This window comes from Dendrobates tinctorius, unplaced genomic scaffold (genome assembly GCF_039654945.1).
Source record: "Dendrobates tinctorius isolate UK_male_01 unplaced genomic scaffold, ASM3965494v1 ptg000192l, whole genome shotgun sequence".
In the NCBI taxonomy this organism is placed as follows: Eukaryota; Metazoa; Chordata; class Amphibia; order Anura; family Dendrobatidae; genus Dendrobates; species Dendrobates tinctorius.
This window is the reverse complement of record NW_027361859.1, coordinates 5,633,595-5,648,005: the sequence shown is the minus strand read 5'-3', so window position 1 is coordinate 5,648,005 and position 14,411 is coordinate 5,633,595. Positions and strand designations below refer to the sequence as shown.

At 46.3% G+C, this 14,411-nt stretch overlaps 1 protein-coding gene across 2 annotated transcripts in view; it reads right to left on the bottom strand.

Annotated features, from left to right (window-relative positions):
* Positions 1-8,876, bottom strand: part of LOC141055791 (uncharacterized) — a 109,192-nt gene extending 100,316 nt beyond the window's left edge. For both annotated transcript variants that reach the window (XM_073552500.1, XM_073552499.1), the window contains exon 1: positions 8,813-8,876. The gene's annotated coding sequence lies outside the window, so the exon portion shown is untranslated. The remainder of the gene's footprint in view (positions 1-8,812) is intronic.
* Positions 8,877-14,411: the final 5,535 nt, after the last annotated feature.

Below are 14,411 nucleotides of genomic sequence, written 5' to 3'. Positions count from 1 at the left end.
AATAGCACAATTACTAGAAACTTTATATCCAATCACTGGCAGCAGAAAAAATGCTGATATGTATGGCATGCAGGCTGAAAGTTACCCTGAGGCCCACAGCAATAGTTATGCCCTATTCACATAAAAAAAGAGTAACGCATGTTCTACTCGGGGCCAGTTTACAAACCAAGCTTGACCATTCAAATGAATGGATTTGAGAAAAAAACTTTGGGCAGCATGTAGATGGCATGTGTGTGATACTCATTTTTTAACGACAGATTGCTGCTTGGGAAACCACCTATAGAACCTCTGTGTTTTTATACCCTTGGCAATATATAAGGCAGCGCTACACACAGGGCCTTGAAAAAGAATTCGTACCCCGTGACATTTTTCAAATTTTTTCATGCTACACCCACAAACTTACCATAAATGGATTTTAGTAGGATTTTATGTGACCCCCAACACAAAGTAGCAAGTATTTGAGAAGTGTAAAGGGAATTTTTCGGTTTTCTAAATATTTTAAAAATATAAATCTAAAAATTGATATATGCATTTGTATTCAGCCCCCTGTAGTCGGATATGCCTAAATAAAATCCTGGGTGACTAATTGCCTCCAGAAGTCACAGAATTAGTAAAATGAGTCCATCTGTGTGTAATTTCTTACACAGTAAGTATACTCATTAATGCTCAGTGTAAATACAGCTGTTCTGTGAAGGCCTCAGAGATTTGTTTGAGAACTTTAGGTATCAAACAGCATCAGGAAAACCAAGGAACGCACCCGACAGGTCAGGGATAAAGTTGGAGTAAAGTAAAGCAGGATTAGGGTGTTAAAAAAAAACAACCCAAGTTCTGAACATCTCAGAGTACTGTTCAATCCATCATCCAAAATATGGAAGTTGAATGGCACAATTGCAAAAACAACCAAGACATGGCCGTCCACCTAAACCGACATACCGTACATCCCAAGCAAGGAGAGCACTAATTAGATTAGCAGCTAAGAGGACCATGGTCACAACGGAGGAGCTGCAGAGATCCACAGCTCAGGAGGGAGAATCTGTTTACAGGACACGCATTAGGGCTCGCTTACACAAACGTATAACACGGCAAAGTGCTATCCAATGTTTTATCGGATAGCAATCGGCCTAATGTTATAACATGGAGCAAAGCAGACCTGCGTTTTTTATCCCATGCCTATCCGGCATGAGAAAACAATCACAGCATTCTGCAAGTACATCCGATAATCAGATCACGCACACCCATACAAGTCTATTGGTGCATATGAAATATTGGACTGTGCTGGGATATGTCATCCGATTACTACAGACATAGTATAGAAAACTTTCAGGCACTATAGGTAATTTGAAAATATAATCTATGTTTTTATTAAAACAGACACACTTGGCATTAACATAAGAACCATCTTTTCAGCCTACTTCGGCCTTGTTCACGGTTATCTAAATAAAACATAGTCTGTTCATCACAAGATATTAACAAAAGAGATTCACATACAATAATAATAGGGGACAGTATAATATAAAGAAAAACACGAGCACATATAATGGAGGATTTCCAATGCTAAAGTGAAAAAGCTGTTTATCAATGGCCTTTTCCTATTGATATACCTTTGTATGACATACAGCTCTGGCAAAAATTAAGAGACCACTGCAAAATTTTCAGTTTGTCTGATTTTTCTCTTTATAGGTATATTTTTTGAGTAAAATGTAAATTGCTCTTTTATTCTATAAACTACTGGCAACATGTCTTCGAATTTCCAAGCACTAAATTTTGTATTTATTTTCAGAAAATGTGAAATGCCCTATCCTGGATCTCCTCATACCTTTCCAACTGCACATTCAGCGTCTCCCACTCCCACACCACCTCCTCATCCCACTCTCTCTCTGTTGGAGTCCCCCAAGGCTCTGTTTTAGGACCCCTACTCTTCTCAATCTATACACTTGGTCTGGGGCAACTCATAAAGTCCCACGGATTCCACTACCACCTTTATGCTGATGACACTCAGATCTACCTCTCTGGCCCAGACGTCACCGCTCTGCTGTTCAGAATCCCAGAGTGTCTATCAGCCATATCCTCCTTCTTCTCTTCTCGCTTCCTCAAGCTCAATGTGGACAAATCAGAACTCATCATTAGAGTTGAGCGATACCGTCCGATACTTCAAAGTATCGGATCGGAATGGATCGGCCGATCTTTAAAAAAAGTATCGGTATCGCCGATTCCGATACCGGAAGTCCCATTCAAGTCTATGGGACTTCCGGTATCGGAATAAGAAAAACCCTGTTTTTGCCTTGTACAGCCTCTCTGGGGTCTGTACGGGCCTTTCGGGGGGCTGTGCCGGCCTGCCAGGGGGTCTGTGCAGGCTCCGGTGGTCTGTGCCGGCCTGCCGGGGGGCTGTGCCGGCCTGCCGGTGGTCTGTGCAGGCTCTGGTGGGCTGTGCCGGCCTGCCGGGGGGCTGTGCCGGCCTGCCGGGGGGCTGTGCAGGCTCCGGGGGGGCTGTGCCGGCCTGCCGGGGGGCTGTGCCGGCCTGCCGGTGGTCTGTGCAGGCTCCGGGGGGCTGTGCCGGCCTGCCGGGGGGCTGTGCCGGCCTGCCGGTGGTCTGTGCAGGCTTCGGGGGTCTGTGCAGGCATCATCCGATGGGACTACAAGTCCCATCGGGCGATGCCTGCTACCATGACAGTGATTGACACATTAGCCAATGATGGGACAGTAGTAGTCCCATCATCCGGCTAATGTGTTGAATGTAAAAAAAAAAAAAAAAAAATTACATGCTACATACATGCTACATACATACAACATGCATACTACATACATGCTACATTCATACTACATACTACATACATGCTACATTCATACTACATAAATACTACATGCAACATACATACTACATATATACTACATACATACTACATGCATGCTACATACATACTGCATGCTACATACATACTACATGCTACATACATACCACATATATACTACATACATACTACATGCATGCTACATACATACCACATACATACTACATACATACTACATACATACTACATGCATGCTACATGCATGCTACATACATAACACATATATACTACATGCATGCTACATACATACTACATGCTACATACATACCACATACATACTACATGCATGCTACATACATACTACATGCTACATACTACATATATACTACATGCATGCTACATACATACTACATGCTACATACATACTACATATATACTACATGCATGCTACATACATACTACATGCTACATACATACTACATATATACTACATGCATGCTACATACTACATGCTACATACATACTACATATATACTACATGCATGCTACATACATACTACATACATACTACATGCTACATACATACCACATACATACTACATATATACTACATGCATGCTACATACATACTGCATGCTACATGCATGCTATACATACTACATACATACATACCACATATATACTACATACATACAATACATTCATACAATACATACATAGACATACAGTACATATAACATAGAGTAACATACTTACCAATACTTGTCACATTGTTCCCCGAAGCCATTGTCTTTTCCGGAATAAATATTAACATAACAAACCACAAAAATACTCACCCACGATCCGAAGCAGTCCACGAGTGTGTCCCACGACGATCTTGGGTAGAGAACTGCAGCATCAGCTGATGCTGCCGTTCTCTGCGGGCTGTAGGAATCCAATGACGGAAGGTAGGTATCCTTCCGCACTGTATTCCTCCGCCACTTAAAAAAAAAAAAAAGTCCCTAGTCTCACTTTATGCCATTGCTGTGTGGGAATTTCCCATGCAGCAATGGCATAAAGTGAGACTAGGGACTTTTTTTTTTTTAAGTGGCGGAGGAATACAGTGCGGAAGGATACCTACCTTCCGTCATTGGATTCCTGCAGCCCGTAGAGAACGGCAGCATCATCTGATGCTGCAGTTCTCTACCCAAGATCGTCGTGGGACACACTCGTGGACTGCTTCGGATCGTGGGTGAGTATTTTTGTGGTTTGTTATGTTAATATTTATTCCGGAAAAGACAATGGCTTCGGGGAACAATGTGACAAGTATTGGTAAGTATGTTACTCTATGTTATATGTACTGTATGTCTATGTATGTATTGTATGAATGTATTGTATGTATGTAGTATATATGTGGTATGTATGTAGCATGTAGTATGTATGTAGTATGTATGTAGCATGCATGTAGCATGCAGTATGTATGTAGCATGCATGTAGTATATATGTAGTATGTATGTAGCATGCATGTAGTATATATGTAGTATGTATGTAGCATGTATGTAGTATGTATGTAGTATGTATGTAGCATGTAGCATGTATGTAGTATATATGTGGTATGTATGTAGCATGTAGTATGTATGTAGTATGTATGTAGTATGCATGTAGCATGCAGTATGTATGTAGCATGCATGTAGTATATATGTAGTATGTATGTAGCATGCATGTAGTATATATGTAGTATGTATGTAGCATGTAGTATGTATGTAGTATGTATGTAGTATGTATGTAGCATGCATGTAGCATGCATGTAGTATGTATGTAGTATGTATGTAGTATGTATGTAGCATGCAGTATGTAGCATGTATGTAGTATGTATGTAGTATATATGTAGTATGTATGTAGCATGTAGTATGTATGTAGTATGTATGTAGCATGCATGTAGTATGCATGTAGTATGTATGTAGCATGTAGTATGTATGTAGCATGCATGTAGTATGTATGTAGTATGTATGTAGTATTTTTTTTTTTTTTTTAACATTTAACACATTAGCCGGATGATGGGACTACTACTGTCCCATCATTGGCTAATGTGTCAATCACTGTCATGGTAGCAGGCATCGCCAGATGGGACTTGTAGTCCCATCGGACGATGCTTGCACAGACCCCCGGACATCAGCACAGCCCCCCGGCAGGCCGGCACAGCCCCCCGGCAGGCCGGTACAGACCCCCACAGGGTGCACAGACCACCGGCAGGCCGGCACAGCCCCCCGGCAGGCCGGTACAGACCCCCACAGGGTGCACAGACCACCGGCAGGCCGGTACAGACCCCCACAGGGTGCACAGACCACCGGCAGGCCAGCACAGCCCCCCGGCAGGCCGGTACAGACCCCGGGCAGTCCACACAGCCCCCGGCAGGCCGGCAGAGACCCCCGGAAGGCCCGAAATGACGGCGCATCATGATGCGCACACACCGCGCATCATGATGACGTCAGGCTGTCAATCAACTTTGAACTTCCGATTCCGATGCCGAATTCCGATATTGAAAAAATATCGGAAGTCGGTATCGGAATTCCGATACAGCAAGTATCGGCCGATACCCGATACTTGCGGTATCGGAATGCTCAACACTACTCATCATCTTTCCTCCATCTCACAGATCTTCCTTACCCGACCTAGCTATAACAATTAATGACATCACTCTTTCCCCAGTCCGGAAGTCCGCTGCCTCGGAGTAACCTTTGACTCTGCCCTGTCCTTCAAACCGCACATCCAAGCTCTTTCTACCTCCTGTCGCCTCCAGCTCAAAAATATTTCCAGAATCCGTCCTTTCCTCAACCCTCAATCTACTAAAATGCTTGTGCATGCCCTCATCATCTCCTGCCTCGACTACTGCAACATCCTTTTCTGTGGTCTCCCTGCTAACACCCTCGCACTTCTCCAGTCATCTTTAACTCTGCCGCCTGACTAATTCATCTCTCTCCTCGCTACTCCTCCGCTTCTCCCCTCTGCAAATCTCTTCACTGGCTCCCATTCCCGGCCTCAGCGTATACAGTTCAAATTACTAATACTGACCTTCAAGGCCATCTATAACCTGTCTCCCCCATATGTCTCTGAACTAACCTCCCGATACCTTCCCTCTCGTAATCTTCGAACCTCCCAAGACCTCCTTCTCTCCTCCACATTTATTCGATCCTCACCCAACCACCTCCAAGACTTCTCCCGAATAGCCCCTATTCTCTGGAATTCTTTGCCCCAACAAGTCCGACTATCAACCACATTTGGATCCTTCAGACAGAACCTGAAAACCCACCTCTTCAAGAAAGCCTACAGCCTGCAATGACCCCACTACCTCCTTCTCTCTCACCACTACCGGTGATATCACCTCAACCAACACCGGAACTGCTGCAACCCACCAACCTACTGTCTCCTTTCCCACCCGAAAGGGCAGGGTCCTCTCCCCTCTGTATCAGTCTGTCATTGTAAGCATGTTTACTGTAAGTGATATCTGTAATTTGTATGTAACCCCTTCTCATGTACAGCACCATGGAATCAATGGTGCTATATAAATAAATAATAATCCAATTGTGTTTGTTTCAATAAAAACACAGATTATATTTTCAAATGACCTATTGTGCCTGAAGGTTTTCTATACTATTGGTGATTTCCTCTTCCAGATGGCACCATTTTAGGATTGCGGTTCCCTTCTCGGTGAATTAAACTACAGCCATATACAATGGAGAAGAGGGAGAAATTAAGCTCTTAGACTTACCTATCTACTTTGCCCCAGCTAGAAAGTGCCTCACCATATCGTGACCTATCATTACTGTTCCCACATACAGGGCCCTCAGTGCATTATCTGTACACTAAGAGGTATCACTGTGTTACCAGTACTGTTACATAGGACTGCAGGTGACATCTACTTCATTATTTATACTCAGAGAGGTATCACTGAGTTATCTGTCGTGTTACATAGGACTGCAGGTGACATCCACCACATTATCTGTACTAGGAGAGTTATCATTGTGCTATCGGTGGTGTTACATAGGACTGCAGATTACATCCACTACATTATCTGTACTAGGAGAGTTATAACTGATATCTCTGGTGTTACATATGGCTGCAGGTGAAATCTATCTGTCCTTACAGAGGTATCACCATGTTATCTGTAGGGTTTCATTGGTCTACAGGTAACATCTACTGCATTACAGGTGGTGTTACATAGGACTGCAGATAAAATCTACTGCATTACCTGTACTCAGAGAGGTATCGCTGTGTTATTTGTGGCATTACATAGGACTTCACATAACATCTACATTATATGTGGTGTTAGGCCTCTTTCAAACATCAGTTTTTGCCGTCAGTCGCAATCCGTCAAATTTTGAAAAAAAACGGATCCAGCGACTGGTGCTGCTGGATCTGTTTTTTTCTTATAGACTTATGTTAGCGATGGATTCCAACTGATGGCCGCACGTTTCATCCATCGTTCGCCAGATCTGTTGTAAATTGTTTGTTCGGTGGCTGGAGACGACGGACAAAGTAAAGTTTTCTGTCTCTGACGAAAAGCCGGACAGTGACTGATCCGGCGCCATCCGTCGTTGGCTATAATGGAAGCCTATGGGCGCAAGATCCGTCGCTGTTTGTCACATGACGGAATCCAACGACGAATTCCGTGTTTTTAAACTGAGCATGCTCCAATTATTATTACCCTAAATGTATACAAGCCTGCCAGGTAGGGCAGTTGGATCCGGCGAAACAAACGGATCAGTCGCATCAGTTTTTCACAACCTGTGACGGATCTGTTGAGCCAACAGATTGTGACTGACGTAAAAAAACTGAAGTGCGAAATTAGCCTTACATAGGACTGCAGGTAACATCCACTATATTACCAGTAATCATAGTTATCTTTGTGTTATCTGTGGTGTTACATAGGACTGCAGGTAACAGCCACTACATTAGGCCTCTTTCACACTTCCGTTTTTGACCATCAGTCAAAATACGCCAGGTTTTGAAAAAAACGGATCCGCCATTTTTTTTTTTTCCCCATTGAGTTGCATTACTGGCGGATCTTGACGGATGGCCATTCGTTGGATCCGTTTTTGTGAGGATCCGCCAAATTTTTTGCGTCCGCCGGCATGCCTGGACGGACCCTGCAACTTTTTTTTGCTGTTGGATCCGCATTTTCCAGTGCGCATGCCCGGAGAAAGGAAGTCAGGGAGAAAATTAACCCTGAAATCCTTTCTGGCGGACGAAAAAAATTCTTCTCTCTCTCTCTCCCTCCCCCTCTCTCTCTTTTCCCGGCCAGCGGTTCCTTTAAAATTCTTCATTCTGCGGATCCGTCACAAAACGGATCCTGTGGCATCTGTTCACATCAGTTAGGTACGGATCCGCTTTTCCGCCTTTTTGGCGGATTTTAACTGACACAAAAAACTGAAGTGTGAAAGAGGCCTTACCTGTAATCATAGTTATCATTGTGCTATCTGTGGTGTTACATAGGACTGCAGAAATAATCTACATTCTCCTTTCTGTAATGTTAGATGGGACTGCAGGTAACATCCACTACATTATCGGTACTCGGAGACTTATCGTTGTTATCAGAACATATACATACGCGTTGTGTCAGCACACTGCGACTAATACATGAACTCCAATATTACTGTAAATGGTAAAAACATAAACGTTTTGATGGAGTGTAAATCCATCCAACCACGTCACGGTGACCTTTACTATGGACGGTGCCTATCACTAATGACCTCTCCATGTGCCGAACATCTGAACAGGGAGAGATGAGGAGACCTTGTGTGGGGAAGATACTAAGGAGCGAACGTTCTTAACGATTACAGCAATATTGGCCTCCATGTAGTCATATAAGTCACAGGTCAGAACCCAGCGACCGGCAACGGGGGAGAACGTGTGTATTCAGGGGGAAACATGGAGAACGGAACAGCACAGAGATGGTAAAGAGCATTTATTATATGGGGAGGAAAAATGGCCGAGTGTGACCAGCGGCTAATCCTGAGAGAGAATAACGGGGCTCCAGCACCTACCTCCACCTGCAGAGCCGCACTCCACATATATGGCTGCTCTGTGCGCACAGGACCTGGGATGAGGTCACAGGAGGGGAGGAGTCAGGGGTCACATGATCAGAAACATCTGGGTGTGTACAAAAATGTATGTAGCAGAGCTTGGGGTGTAGGGAGCTTATGAACACAGCCACAAGTGTGAGACATATACATAGTAGAGTCATCTGTGTTCATTGTTTGCAGAGCTGTGCATATACGTGTATGGAGTGCATGTAGCAGAGCTGAGTGTGTGTGCAGTGTATGCAGCAGAGTTGGGTGTGGACGGAGCATATGTAGGGATCTGCTCATCGGTCTTCAGCTTCCTGCAATGGAGAGAAGCACAGAAGCTGCAGGTCCTGGATAGGAGATGATGGGCAACGATGAGCTGCCTTTTTCTTTACCCATTTTGTTATATTACAACCTGTGTTTAAATCTTTTTGTAATCTGATTTGTGTGTGATGCATCAGCACTAAATAGTCTACATCGGTGAAATGAGAAAAATATAGGCATAAATGACATTTATGGAATTAAATAGCTAAAAATTGGCTTGTGCATATTTATTACCTTCACAAGTTGCATGCTGTTATGATGATAGACTGGTTGGATCTGCTTTGCCTTCCCAGTAGCTGTGCATATTCCCCTTGCTCTGTTGTTGCAAGTGTTAAACAGTTCGCTTTGTCCCAAGTTTTCTCAGCTGCTCTGATTTCGCCACTCTCCTTTGGTATAAATGCTCACCTCATACATTGAGCCAGTGATAGTGTAGGGATGGCAGACAGGGCGACAGGGCCCAGGCAAATTAGGTGGTGGTGCTGATGCTGATAGGCGGGGAAGGTGTGCTGTGCTTAGGTGGTGCTGATCCAACAGGCTGGGGGGGGAGGTAACCCACCTCTTGACCCAAACAGACTGGAGACTGAGACAGGAAAGCGTGTTCAACAGGTCCGTATTTTATTCACCAACTCCTGTAACAACCTCCACAGACCATGACAGGACTTTTGGGAATTGCTTCTCTCACAGACCCGGGTACCTTTACTTGTGCTGTGTGTCACCGTCGTGGTGTCCCCTGTGGTTCTCTTCGCTGTGGCTGCCCTAGGCACCTTCACCACCCAGAGTACACCGTTGTCCTCACCCTCAGGGTGTCACTGTCTGCTGCTACCATCGTCTGGGTCACCCCCCGTGACCGTCTTCACTGTCAGGCTCTCTCTGAGGGCTCTCTGCTACCTCTCTCCTGACAGCAGACCCTCCTTTCTTGTGAGCTCCCCTGGCTGACTGAAGCTTCTAGAAGCTTACCTCAGTCTTTATACTCACAGCCTATGTAGCCCCGCCCACTGTCACCTCTGACCAATGAGAGTGACCTCGACCTCTGGCAGTTACATAACCTCTCTCATGGCAGTTATATAACTACCCTTTACAAGCTCCCCACTGCCCTCTAATCGTCACTCTCAATATGACACCCTCTTTCTTGATCTGAGTGCCTCTGTCGGGTCAACCTCCCCACAATAGCTTGCTATCACCTGGTTTGGAGCTGGAGGTGTGAGCTGTGTGAAGAGAGGTTGTCTAACAGTCGTCTCTGGAGATATATGGAAGTTCTTGTGTCTTCCTTTCCCTTGTCTCCTATTTGTTTAGCCTCACCTTTTCCTTTCCTATTCTCCTTTCTGTAGTCTGAGACCGCGTTGAGTGATTGCTGTTTCTTTTATCCTTGTCTGTTTCCCTTTGTGACTTTATGTTAGAGCAGTACTAGCATCCCTACTGCCCTACGCACTAGTCAGTGTCACGCTCTAGCAAGGACAGGTGTCATGATCCAAGGTGGATCTGACAGTTTAAATGCACAAAGTGAACTTTTTTCCCTTTGGCTTGGTGCCAAAGTGATGTGATTGCCCCCGGTGGCCATTAGAATTATTACACGTGGTGTCGTTCATTCTAAGTTGCCCCGGTGGTGGTGAGCGGTAGTGCACTTTAGTTTCTTTGGTTTAGTGCATGTAATTATAATTCAGGTGTGAGGCTCTATAAAAGAGTTCAGGTGGGTTCAATCACTGTTGGTGATATTGTGTGTCATTTGGGAAGCAAGCCTGGGTGAGGAAGGAGCTGAACATGAGTCCTGCGCAGCCCAGCCAGAGGGGACGAGTGGCAGCTATGTGGTCTGCAAGAAGGGCTGGCATAGCATGGTGGAGTCACAGTTTATGGTGTCGGCAGGAAGTGCTTGCATGGCTTGGTGGAGTGGCGACGATGGTGAGAGTTGCACTCAGCATGCTGGACTTGGTTGTTGAAAACTGGACTCAAGTATGCTGGACTTTTTGGCAGAAGCTGGACTCATCTTTGGGACTCTGTTTACTGGGCAGCTGCAACTGGTGGTGGACTCTGCTCCAAGGCTGCACTATGGTGAAGGATCCAGTTATGGTGATGGATCCGGGTGGAGGAGAAGATGCACACAGGTGGTGGGCTCTGTTGCTAGGAGCGTACGCAACAGAGCAAAGCTAAGTGGTGTTTCCTCTGTATTGTCATTTTCCCTCGTGTGTTTAGTGCAGTGGTGGGATTAGTTTCCGCACCGACCAATTCCCTAGTGAGGGTTTAGGTTCAGGGCGAGCTAGGGTTTTTAGGTTCCTGTGCATCGCCCGGTGCGGAACCGGCATAGGGAACGTTAGGAGTGCAGGGACACTGGCTCAGGGGAGTACAGGAGGTCTCCACTTCCCCATTCCCTATTGCAGGGCCCACCATTATTAATGTTACCCAGGTTCCCCCTTTATTATTTAAATTCGCCTTACTGGAGGCGGGGTTTCCAAATTTACGTGTAATACCTAAATTCGCCTGTTGGAGGCGGCGTATCCATCTGCACGTCTTATTATTTAAATTCGCCCCACTGGAGGCGGTGTATCCAGGGTCACATGTGTCTTATGGGTTCGCTTTGTGGTACTCGCTGCGTCCAGACACACGTGACCGTGACATTATCACCAACCTAACATTTTTTTCTGATGAGCCTTGGCCATGTGGAGACCGCTGAGTAATTGCTGCTGGGCCTCACTGAGGTGAGTGGGGAGCAGCAAGGTGTTTAGAGCCGCTGCAGCAGCAGTTATCAGGGTCTGGGGTCCCTGCTCAGGAAACCAGGAAATCAAAATGGTGGCTTTGGCAAATTGCGGGTCTGACAAAAGCCCCCCTTGAGTCGTTGCTGGGGAGCGGGACTTGTTCATACAGGTGGACGTAACCAGACAGGTGGGTGGAGTTGGTGATCCCCATGGTGCTGTCTGGAGTTCCCCGAGGTGAAGGGGTACGTCCCTGTAGTGAGCAGACTGGTGATAGTCCGCGGGGCTCACGCCAAATCTTCAATACCACCGAAGAAGCCGCCCCCTCCTGGTCGTGTGGAGGAAGGCGACCAGCGATTGTATTTTTCCTCCATGTCCTTGTGGCTTTGGTAAAAGCCCCCTAGAGTCGCTGCTGGGGAGCGGGACTTGTTCATACAGGCGGACATAACCAGACAGGTGGGTGGAGTTGGTGATCCCCATGGTGCTGTCTGGGGTTCCCCGAGGTGAAGGGGTACGTCCCTGTAGTGAGCAGACTGGTGATAGTCCGCGGGGCTCACGCCAAATCTTCAATACCACCGAAGAAGCCGCCCCCTCCTGGTCGTGTGGAGGAAGGCGACCAGCGATTGTATTTTTCCTCCATGTCCTTGTGGCTTTGGTAAAAGCCCCCTAGAGTCGCTGCTGGGGAGCGGGACTTGTTCATACAGGCGGACATAACCAGACAGGTGGGTGGAGTTGGTGATCCCCATGGTGCTGTCTGGGGTTCCCCGAGGTGAAGGGGTACGTCCCTGTAGTGAGCAGACTGGTGATAGTCCGCGGGGCTCACGTCAAATCTTCAATACCACCGAAGAAGCCGCCCCTCCTGGTCGTTTGAAGGTAGGCGACCAGCGAGTGTATATTTCCTCCATATCCCAGTCCCTTCACCTCCAGGTGTGAGCAGCAGGTGCGCTGTGGGGGAGTGGGGGCATATCTCAACCCTCGCCATTAATCAACCCTGGGAGGCACAGACCTCATGGTGAAAGGGTTGGAGGTTTGTGTTCCCTTGGTGAATAGCGAGGGTGTGAGTGTGGTGACAGCGGAGGGACGCCTCTGTTGTCGAGTCCAGAATGAGTTCACCAAATTTATGACTAACGAATGAAATGAACTTTCAGGTCCGGACCTGTGTGTGAACGAGCATGTATGGGTGGCCACCAAAAAACATCTTGTGGAAGTGTGTTGTGGAGTCTGATCAGCTCATAGCAAACATACACATACATAAACTCGTTCCCCAGGTCGGCGCTGTGGAGATGAGTGGTGCCTCCAGACCATTTATTGCCAATACCAGTGGCGCGTTTGTGAAGTTTCAGGTGGTGGTGGGGTGAACCCAGGATCTGGGCATCCCCGCTGTAGGTGTTTGCCTTATGAGGAGTGGTCTTGAGGGTCCAGAGGCCCCTCATTAAGGAGGGGGTACTGTCATGATCCAAGGTGGATCTGACAGTTTAAATGCACAAAGTGAACTTTTTTTCCTTTGGCTTGGTGCCAAAGTGATGTGATTGCTCCCGGTGGCCATTAGAATTATTACATGTGGTGTCGTTCATTCTAAGTTGCCCCAGTGGTGGTGAGCTGTATTGCACTTTAGTTTCTTAGGTTTAGTGCACGTAATTATAAATCAGGTGTGAGGCTCTATAAAAGAGTTTAGGTGTGTTTGATGACTGTTGGTGATATTGTGGTCGTCATTTGGGAAGCAAGCCTGGGTGAGGAAGGAGCTGAACATGAGTCCTGTGCAGCCCAGCCAGAGGGGACGAGTGGCAGCTATGTGGTCTGCAAGAAGGGGTTTCCAGATTTACGTGTAATACCTAAATTCGCCTGTTGGAGGCGGTGTATCCAGCTGCACGTCTTATTATTTAAATTTGCCTCACTGGAGGCGGTGTATCCAGGGTCACGTGTGTCTTATGGGTTCGCCTTGCGGTACTCGCTGCGTCCAGACACACATGACCGTGACAACAGGGATAGGAGCGTGATTGCCACATGGGGTGAAAGAACCCATCTAGGGATGTTAGGAAGCTTAGTGTTTTGCAGGGCAAGTATCAAGGGTGCCCCCCTTTAATCTTTCTCTATTTGCAGAGCTGCCTTCCTTTCTATCTTGCCATGTGCTATTTTGATTCTGGCAGAAGAGTAACACATGCTGTTGTGAGTTCATTTTCCCCTTCACTACTGAGGCCCGAGGAACTCCCTCTTCTGGTAAAGAAAGGTAGTGAGCCTGATTATCAAACACCTGAGGCTGATGATGATGACTGGCTGAGTGGAGTTACTGACTGGATATAAGGCTGCCGACGCCCTTCTGCCCTGCGGGTGATTTCTCTGTGGGATCCTTGGAGACCAGTCTGAATTCCTGCTCCTCTAAAGCTAAGTTTGCTGCTCGGCTTTTTGCATTTGTGCTTTGACTTTGTTTTGCTTTGTTTTTCTGGATTTCTGCCATTCCCTGCTGGGGTGTGCTGAATTCCTTTAGCTCTGTCTTCTGAAAATACCTGAGTGCTGATTTAGTTTTTGAACCCTAGCTGCTTCAGGGTCTTTTTCATATCAGCTTGTTGGCT